The sequence below is a fragment of the Pelodiscus sinensis genome, chromosome 3, assembly GCF_052426305.1.
Source record: "Pelodiscus sinensis isolate ZL-2025 chromosome 3, ASM5242630v1, whole genome shotgun sequence".
NCBI lineage: Eukaryota > Metazoa > Chordata > Testudines > Trionychidae > Pelodiscus > Pelodiscus sinensis.
This window is the reverse complement of record NC_143054.1, coordinates 86,612,089-86,622,169: the sequence shown is the minus strand read 5'-3', so window position 1 is coordinate 86,622,169 and position 10,081 is coordinate 86,612,089. Positions and strand designations below refer to the sequence as shown.

At 40.0% G+C, this 10,081-nt stretch overlaps 1 protein-coding gene across 9 annotated transcripts in view; it reads left to right on the top strand.

Moving 5' to 3' along the window:
* Window positions 1–10,081, top strand: part of CEP85L (centrosomal protein 85L) — a 234,914-nt gene that overhangs the window by 167,263 nt on the left and 57,570 nt on the right. The gene's annotated exons all lie outside the window — the stretch shown is intronic.

The window sequence follows — 10,081 nt, the reverse complement described above, 5'->3', positions numbered from 1 at the left end:
TCCCCACCACAGAGAAACTGATGCATCTTAAGGTCTCCACTTCTACAACTTAGATGTGGGGCAGGGTTTTGCCCAGATAAAGAGGGATGCTTTTAGCTTTCCAGATAGTCTTAAAATAGTTACTTCTTTTGCCCTTTACCTCAAACCAAATTATATTGTGGTCAGATATGATCGTTCTTTGTAATAAAGCACAGATAATATATTTGGTACATTAGTAAACAAAGGAAGATGTGTTTCCTGCTCTGTAAATTGTGCAGCTTAAATAGAGATCACAAACCAGATAGAAAGTCATTTGCTGAGAGAATGGTTTTGCCTTGCAGCTTTTTTTAAATATATAGTGTTTGCATTAAAATACTTTTCTGCACTGTTTTGATGAGTTACTCTTAGACTTTACCCCTAGTTAAACGAAGCCAGGTCCTGTAAAACTGTTGCAATAACTTTTAACACAACCAGAGCTGGACGTATTTATCCTAATACAGTAAATCTGGCAGATTTCTATTGCCCTTCAGCATCAGGAACAGAAAATGTAAGGTTACATGTTTCAATTTAAAGTTAATAAAATATCTCAAGTGAATAGTGGTGGCTCTTGTTCATAAGACTTCATAATTCAGGCGTAGTGACAGTGTTAGTATTCTGGATATCTGACATCTCAGGAGAAATGTATTTGCCCTTTATATAGAAAGCATCGTATATTTATCACAGGATGCAGTCCCACAGAAAGTGCATTTACCATTGATGGGTACATTATGGGGCTGTTCTCTTTAGACCAATTGAATCACTTTTAGGAAAAGCACTTTCCTTAGCTTAAAGTCAGCTGCTTCACTTCTGACCTGACAGTAAAATGTCCACAGTTAAAATCATTAGTATTTGACTACACCACCCAACATCTCTTGTAAAAGTGGGCATAGAGAAAGTGGTGTTTTTCTGTCATTCATTTATTCATTTCCAGGCTTTTAACTTGTCTTTGTTGATTTTGCTGCACTGGTCTGTTACTGCCACTGTGTCTGTATATGCTTATTGGGATTTTTTTCATATATAGTACTATGAGATTTACCTGACATTACTCAGATCCTTCTGTGCTGGGAGTATGGGGGTGCAGGAGCCAGAGCAGGGTTTTGGAAGGGGTGTGTATATGTGGGGAGGGGACTCAAGGAAGGGGATGGGGATTCAAGAGCCAGGACAGTGGGTAGGAGGCTCAGAGCAGGGTGTGAGAGTGGCCATCGGCATTGCTCCCTGGAGCTGGCCCAGGATGATGAAGGCTGCTGTGCTTCCCAGCTGGCAGTATTGCTCCCTGGGACTGGCCCAGGGTGACGGACACACTTGCTTGCTGCCCCCCATGGTCATTCTGGAGAATAACTGTCCCTGCTATCACAGCCCTCCCTTTCCATTTGATGAGAAACAGTCCAATTCCATGCACATCCCATTGTCCTGACACAATCAAACCCTGACCTTGCTTTATGTTATGATAAGAGGAAGCGCATACCAAATTTGGTTGACCTTAGCTCTTAATGTTTAGGAGTTCTTGAACAGACTCCCAGATGATGGAGAGACAGACAAAAGCTCAAAGTCTCTGACATATATAGTAGATTGTGACATATTGGAAAGAAATTATTGCTTTCAATCTAATAGTTGCATCAAATTCATTAAAATTTGATACTTTTTATTGTGTTTAATTTGTGATCAGGAAATAAATGATAGACTAATACAAATGCTTAAACAGTGCTTCTGAAGGAATTTAATAACACTCTTCTGTGTATTTCTAAAAGCATTTTAGGACTGTTTACTCCAGAACTGTTTAAAATACCTGAATAAGAAGTATAGATTCATACTAGGTGAATGTTATGTGTATATCCATTGTGAGTCTTGTGGTCATTATATTGACTGTAGAAAAATTGGTCTTACATTAAATAGGTTATGGAAATATAAAAAAATTCTGCATCAGTCTTTAAACCCTCTTTTTCTGCTACGTGAAGTATGAATAAAGAGTCTTCTTTATAAAATATCTAGTGTGCTTACTGTTGTCATACCGGTGCAGTAAGTCTACAAATTATACTTAAATGCACACTGCATTTTTCTGATCAACTCTTCTGTATACAGTACAAGGTGCTCAGCCAGAAGTGAACTAATTTGGGCCATTAGAAAAGAAAAGGTTTCAAAAAGGAATACTTGTTGGAGACTTTGGCTTGCTTCATTTTCTTCTGGGGAACAAAAATGTGCAGCTGCTGCTTGCATTACCTTAAATGGAGATGATCTGGACTTTCTCCAGTGGGATTAGAAATCCACCACCAGAGTATGTTTGTGTTCTTGTATTTAGAAATCCGGTTATTTTTTTTGGGATAATTTCCAAAAAGCACAGGCATTTTATGCTTTGGTATAGCAGCTCCTTATTTAACTAATAATAAAAATTTCCTTGAGGTTATTTTATGTTTGTTCTTAAAATTCCAGATGTAGCTATCAGTCACCTGTACTATCTTGGTAAAAACTCTGAGATGTTAGTGTTTGTTTTCTGTAACCTGTGGTGATGAATAGAAATGAACTATATAACCCAAGCATAGTCTGGTTTTGTGGTTTTAACGTAACCAAAGAAATTCAGCACTACAACTGAACACTATTGTTGAGGTCTTCTCACACTGTTGTGCCATTTTTCTCTAATAATAATGGGTATATCGTGTATGTATACTCTGCCTCCATAAAAATGGCATAATGGCATAATTTACTATGTCTCTTTGCTTCGGGGTGTAGCCAAGTTAGTCTGTACAGGATAAACTTAAAAAAACATAATCTGGTAGCACTTGAAAGACTTAACAAAACATGTAGATGGTATCATGAGCCTTCGTGGGCACAGCCCACTTCTTCAGATGACCAGAGTGTTGGATGTCCAGGACCAAAAAAGTTTTTTGGTCCTGGACATCCAACACTCTGGTCATCTGAAGAAGTGGGCTGTGCCCACGAAGGCTCATGATACCATCTACATGTTTTGCTAGTCTTTCAAGTGCTACCAGACCGTTTGTTGTTGGTTTTTTAAGTTTATTTATGTCTCTCTCGTATAGCAATAGGCAACCAAAACTAGTGAGTGGGCCACAGGAGTGGACCTCCTTCCATTCAGTGGGCCGAGTGAACTGTGCTGGGCAACCTGTGGCAGTGGGGTTCTACCAGTGGCCCCTGCACCTCCTCTCAGCCCTTAATTCACGGCATTCAAGCTCTGGGAGGGCAGGAGTGGAATGGGGATGGAGCACGAAGGAGCAGATACATAGCATTCTGAAAGTGTTGGGAGGGAGGGGGAGAAGTAGGAAGTGTGGGGCTCCAGTGCTCTAGTGTGCGAGAGGCACGTTGGGGAGGGGGAAAGATGGGAGGTGCGTGAGCTGCAGGTGGAACTTCAGTGGTTCCCATGTACCGACAAGCCAAATACTGTTCTTGGTGATATCTATTCAACCTCACTGTTGTTGTTTGCGTATTTGCACAGTTGTCACTGATTTTAATGTAGGGAACACCTATGCTAGTGTATAGGAAGAATAGAATCCAGTACATTTGTTCTTTGCTACTGTTTCATTACAGAAGCAACAAGAGTAAAAAGTGGTGAGAACTTTTTTCTTACTGAACTTGGTAAATGTGATTCTAAAAGTATAGAAAAGGCTACTTCTTCCACTGCTGTAAGTAAGCACAGTCTCATTAAAGCCAATGTGCATATACAGTTTTACACCTGCTAAAAATCTGGCCCTAAAAGAAGGTCTGATTAAAAACACGTCATTTTATTTAGTCATTTTAATGGAATACAATTACATTTTAAGACCGTTTCCTGTCTCTAAATTTTCTTGCTTGATTTTGGTGGCCATGTTTAAGAAAGAAGTCCTGAGTTCAGTGGTCAACAGATTCTACTGTTTTCAATAGAAGGAAGGGGGTTGAACCTTTGTTTGATTTTGTTTACCTTAGTGAAGCATTTAGTGAAACATTCTCTAGCAACACAACCAGAGTTCATGCTTCAGGAATAACAAATAAGATCAAAGTTATGATGTTAACATATAATCTACACAGTCTGATTTTAGTTTTTTGTTTGTTTTTAATCATGAAAATTATATAAATAGATAAATAGCACTCCATAGTCTTCAGGGTAATTTAATTAGTCATTTACTTTGATGACGATCACAAGTATTCTAAATTTTCTTCCATTGCCCTTTATCACGTCACTCCAGGATATTTTTACCCTTTCTCTTTGTTTTCCTCCTACCTCGTGCTGCTGTCAGGCTACTGTTATAACATACTCTATCAACAGTAAAAGAGAAAGATAATCAGGGAGAGTCCTTTCTAAGACCGCCACCTTCCCTGCTTCCTAGATTGACTTACATAGGATTGTGTGGACTCTTGTGGAGGAGGCATTCCTTCCGCACACCTGTGGTGTGAAGATCAAGGCCTGTCATCTTAGCCCCGTTTATATTAACTTCTAGTAAAAGGAGGAGAAGTTCTAAATCATTTCCTAAATTTGGCATGTCATTAAAATGCCTTTGGATTTATTTTATCCACAATAGCTTGTCACAATAGCAAGGTAAATTAAGTCCTTGGCCTTGTACCTATTTACTTAAGTCTACATAACCATGTAGGTTTAAAATCTTATGGAACATAACTGAATAGAAAAGTCTCTCATTGGAGCTGCAGCATTATAGATCTCTAGGACATTGTTTTCTTGTGGAATGCTAGAGGCTCTAATTGTATTGATTGTCAGGTTTGTTACTAACAGAAGACCATTTTAGAAAAGATCAGCTTTATTATAGGGATGTGAATGACTAGTTGACTAGTCATTTTCCCCCCTTGCTGCCTCTATCCGAAAGAGGCAGCAAGGGCGGGGGAAAGAGGAGGGGGTGTTTCAAAGCAGTAGTGATGTGTGGCATCCGGGGTCAGCTGGGGACTCCCGCGATGAACCTGGGCTCCATGTGGTACTGCCGCTTTGAAATGCGTCAGCGGACATGGGGACTGCTTGAGTCCCCTGTTGGCCCCATGCTGCTTGCGGTGCTTTTGCCTTTGAAGTGTAGCAACAGCCCTGGGGAAGAAGTGCCCTTATCGACTATTCGATTAGCCAAATTATCAAAATTGTACATCCCTACTTTATTATTTTAATTTACTTCAGTCTTAGGGGCATGAACTTTTAACAAGTGCAGGAATTTACAGCGTTAACAAGTATAATGGCACCTGTTAGGTTCTTTGACACTTTGACCTATTGGAAAGATAGGGGAAGAGGAGCAAAAAGTATTTTTGTCTGTGTCTTGTGGTATTGTGTGCATAGTGACCTCCAAAATATACAATTTATTTTTTAGACATATATTTGGCATAAATTGCACCCATGTAAAACCTTATTTTTTTAAAATAAATGTTAACACCATAAACATCTATATGCTGTAAAACATCTAGTTTGTTTTATATCAACACATTTTTATCTGTTCAATAGCCAATTTATTAAACTACAAGTTGAACCTCTATAGTCTAGAACTCTTCAGTTCGTCATGATTTTAGTTACCTGGTTGTCCACATTCATGGATATGACCAAGTTTCTTGTGGTCCCATAAAGTTTGTTTACAGCCTCCAGTTCTGGCTTTCAGTGTTCTATGGTGTTACTTAGAAGACATTTAAAGGTAAATTAGAACTAAGAGCCCAGTAAGCAGAGGAAGTGTTGGTAATGCTTCTAGACAATATTGACCTCCTGTGATTCGGCAAGTCTTCTAATTCAGCACCAGTCAGGTCCTGAGAGTGCCGGGCTAGAGAGGTTCAACCTGTAGAAAGTTAACTTCTGTCTCAGTGCCAGAAAGCAGCATGATACAGCGGAGATTATTCAAGAAAAAAAAATTGCTTCAGAATCAGTGCTTTTGGATAACACATTGCTTGTTTTTTAACAATTACAGAATCTTCAAAAGCATTGTAATTTCAAGTTTTAGTCTTCCCAGTTGATTAACTCATTTGCATTAAGTGATGTGCTGAGATTCTTGTGACAAAGAAACGATGTTGAGTGCCTTTCAGATAAACTGTTCCAGGAAACAGAGAGATTAGTTGTGTTCTTTGACATGGTATGAGTGACAGATGAACACTGGGACAAAGGCATATGAAGGAGAGATAAAAGGTTTGAAGACCATGTTTCACTTGCCAAGTGCGGTGGCACTGGATTATCTCCAGTTTAACAGCAATTATAGAATGGAGGCCAGAGATTGTGTTTTGGACTTCAGCTGCTACATATCCTCAGGAGTAGATTGTCATATATAACAGGGGAGTGCTCAAACTTTACCCAATTGAGAAACATATTAGCAATACTCAGGAACCTGAGGGTCATATCACAGCGAGTACTGTAGTAGCTAGTCTCATTTTAATATGCAGTAGGACTCATGGAGGGCACGAGTCCTCTCCTAGTTCTAGGATTGCATGATTCTATAAGGGACCTCGAGAAGTCACTGAATCCAGTCCCCTGCTCTCATGGCAGGACCAAGCACTGTCTAGATCATCCCTGATAAATGTTTATCCAACTTACTCCTAAATATCTCCAATGATGGAGATTCCACAACTCACCTAGGCAATTTATTCCAGTGTTTAACCACCCTGACAATTAGGAAGTTTTTCGTAATGTCCAACCTAAACCTCCTTTGCTGCAATTTAAGCCCATTGCTCCATGTCTTCTCCTCAGAAGCCAAGGAGAACATTTTTTTTCTCCCTCCTCGTTGTTACACTCTTTTAGATAATTGAACATTGCTATCATGTCCCCTCTCAGTCTTCTCTTTTCTAAACTAAACAAGCCCAATTCTTTGTCTTTTCTCATAGCTCATGTTTTCTAGACCTTTAATCATTTTGTTGATCTTCTCTGCACCTTCTCCAATTTCTCCACATCTTTCTTGAAATGTGGTGCCCAGAACTGAACACAATACTCCAATTGAGGCCTAATTAGCGCAGAGTAAAGCGAAAGAATGACTTCTTCTGTCTTACTCACAACACTCCTGTTAATGTGTCCCAGAATCGTGTTTGCTTTTTTTGTGTCACATTGTTGACTCATGTTTAACTTGTGGTCTATTCTGACCCCCTAGATCCATTTCAGCAGTACTCCTTCCTAGACAATCACTTCCCATTCTGTATGTGTGAAACTGATTGCTCCTTCGTAAGTGGAGTACTTTGCATTTGTCCTTATTAATCTTCATCCTGTTTACCTCAGACCATTTCTCTAGTTTGTCCAGATCATTTTGAATTTTGACCCTATCCTCCAAAGTACCTTATGGAATGCTCCATCCAGCTCCAAAGGACACTTAACTTAGATCAAGATGGAGGTGGCATAAAGAGGTCTTTTAGCTTCCATGGATCTACTCCTCAGAAGAAAACATCCCTAAGCAATAAGAACAGATTCCTGATAGTACTGACCTATAGAGCAGTGGTCCTCAACATGGTGCTTGCGGGAGCCATGGCACCTGCCAGGGCATTTATGTATGCCTGCCAAGTGATCAGGGCCGGCCCAAGCCATTCTTGCGCCCTGGGCGTGTGGCCCCTGCCCTGGGAGTGTGGTGCATGAGTGGCCCCACCCCCAGGCATGTGTTGCATGAGCGGCCCCACCCCCGGCCGCCCGGCAGCCCCAAAAGGTTGGGGACCACTGCTGTAGGGTGTGTCTAGACTACATGGCTCCGTTGACGGAGGCATGTAAACTAGTTTACCGACATAGTCAAAGAAGCAGGGATTTAAATAATCCCCGCTTTATTAAAATTAAAATGGCCGCCACGCTGTGCCAACAATCAGCTGATCCGGCAAAGCGCAGCAGTCTAGACGCGGATCGGTCGACAAGGGAAGCCTTTGTCAACCACTCCCTTATGCCTCATGTAGTCTAGACAAACTCATAGAGTCATGACTGAAATGGCTTTACTTTTCTTCGTTATATTGTCTTTTATAATATTTAAGTTATCACCAAAATTCTTTGGCTTCCCATTTTTATGGCTTTTCAGTTATCATTTGAGAAAAAATGTTGTTCACATACGGTACATTACTTGTATTCCTATTTGAAAATCTGCTTTGATTGCACCTATTAAACCACAAATGAGAAAAATAATTAAAAGCTGTGATTTTCTTAATACTGGAAAAAGAGAACTACTGATCATAGCTTCTGGATCGTGTGCGCTCTTCTACCCAAACCTTGAGTGGTTACAGCACTATAGAAGTTGTCTTCTTCAGCTGTTTTTATTTACATCCCAACATGGATATATCACTGGACTGGGACTCAGGAGACTGAATTTCATTTCTGCCTTTGAGCAGCTTTCCTGCGTGACTCTGGGCAAGTCACTTTACCTTTCTGTGCCTTAGTTTCCTGATCTGTAAAATGGGGATAATATGTCTAGCTCTGGTCTGTAGTTCTTTGAAATGTAAAGGTGAAGAGCACTCTATGGCTATGTCTATCCCTCTTGCGCAAAAGTCTATGCAAATGAAGCATGGATTAGCATATTGACATGCTTCATTTGCATAATTAACCAGGGCCCGTTTTTGCGCACCAAAAACACCCCTAATTAATTATGCAAATTCAGTGCAGATTAGCATATTGCCATGCTTTGTTTGCATAGGATTTTACGCAAGAGGGATGCAGTGTAGACATAGCCTATAATGGGTAGGTATTACCATCCATTAGGAAGTGGAATGTATTAGAATCTTTCTTCTTGCCTTAAGCCTTCAAGGCCTGAATTTTGGTATTATCAAGCTAGACCTTCCTACCTCTGGCATCTCTTCCAAGGAAAAGGGACCCATATATGGAACTTCTAGTTTTGTTAGAGACGAGTGTGTCTCAAGTACTCCTCATAATGTCAACTGGAAGAGGTTCACGATCTGGAATGAAGCCAAACTTTCACTTCTTCCACACACGGTCTGCTTGACTCTCTTCCACACTTGTCAGAGTTCCATTTGTATGGATTTTCAGTCAGAGGCCAGATGGATTGCAATATTCAGTTCATTATGAGCCCGTAGAAGCTTCAGACCAGAATTTTGATGTGTCCTCTGAGTTTGAGTCATCTCAGCCTTGATTTTTTTTTAGACGTGCCCAAAACTCTAGCTGAAATTAATGAGAGAGGTGGATGATCAGCACCTGAGAGCAATCAAGCCCAAGGTGGGTATAAAAAAAGTCTTAAAATTCTGTCCTAATTTCTTGAGAATTTTTAAAAATATTTGCTATTTGTGTAGTGCTGGAAGGTGTAGATAGCATGGAACAAAATGAAATCTAGTCCGTGCCCCATCAAACTTGTAGTTTATCAATGTTCCTAGGATACTAAACTATTTGGCTTGTTATTGTGAGGCCCAGATTGGTCCCCGATACATGGTACAATCACCACTGGCAGCAGGATGAACTGTAGAGGTGAGTAGTGACTAATTATTACATGCCCTAAATCATTGTTTCTTAAACTGTATTCTGTGGCACATCGGTGTGCCGTGGAGAACAACAGAATTAAAAATGGCCTCCCTTAAAGGGGCAGGCAACCTTTTTTTCTCAATAACTTCCCCCCTGACCTTTTTTCTCCCCAACCCCCCTTTTTTTTTTTGCTTGCTTGGTGTGCTCCCCATAAAAAAAAATTGTTTGGTGTTCCTCGATCTTAAAAAGTTTAAGAAACATTCCCCTAAATGATAAAGTAGGGATATGGAGATAGACAACATATGCTTATCCCTTAACTGGATATAGTTCTGCTTAGATCTGCTATAAAGATGGCTGTGTTTAGGAGATGGCACCATATAAATGAACTGACAGGCACTGGGGATTTTTGGCGGTGGGTTTGCTGATACTGTTATTCATTATGCTTCGGTTGTAAGGGTTTAATTGTTTGTTTCCTTCTCTTTGTTCACTTGTTTTAGCTATCTATTTTCTCTATCATGTATATAGACTGGAAGATTTTTAGGGCAGGGATTGTCTTTATATTTTGTGTGTACAATGCCTAAAACAGTGGGGGTTTATACCTTATTTGGGTCTCTGTGTGCTATTGTAATATTAAAAATTACTTACGGTGAATCAGCCATAACTCTTTCTTCACCTTTTTGAGTGCACAATTTTTTGGTTTTAACATTAGTGCTTACTTTTCACACTGACTAACTGTATTTACAT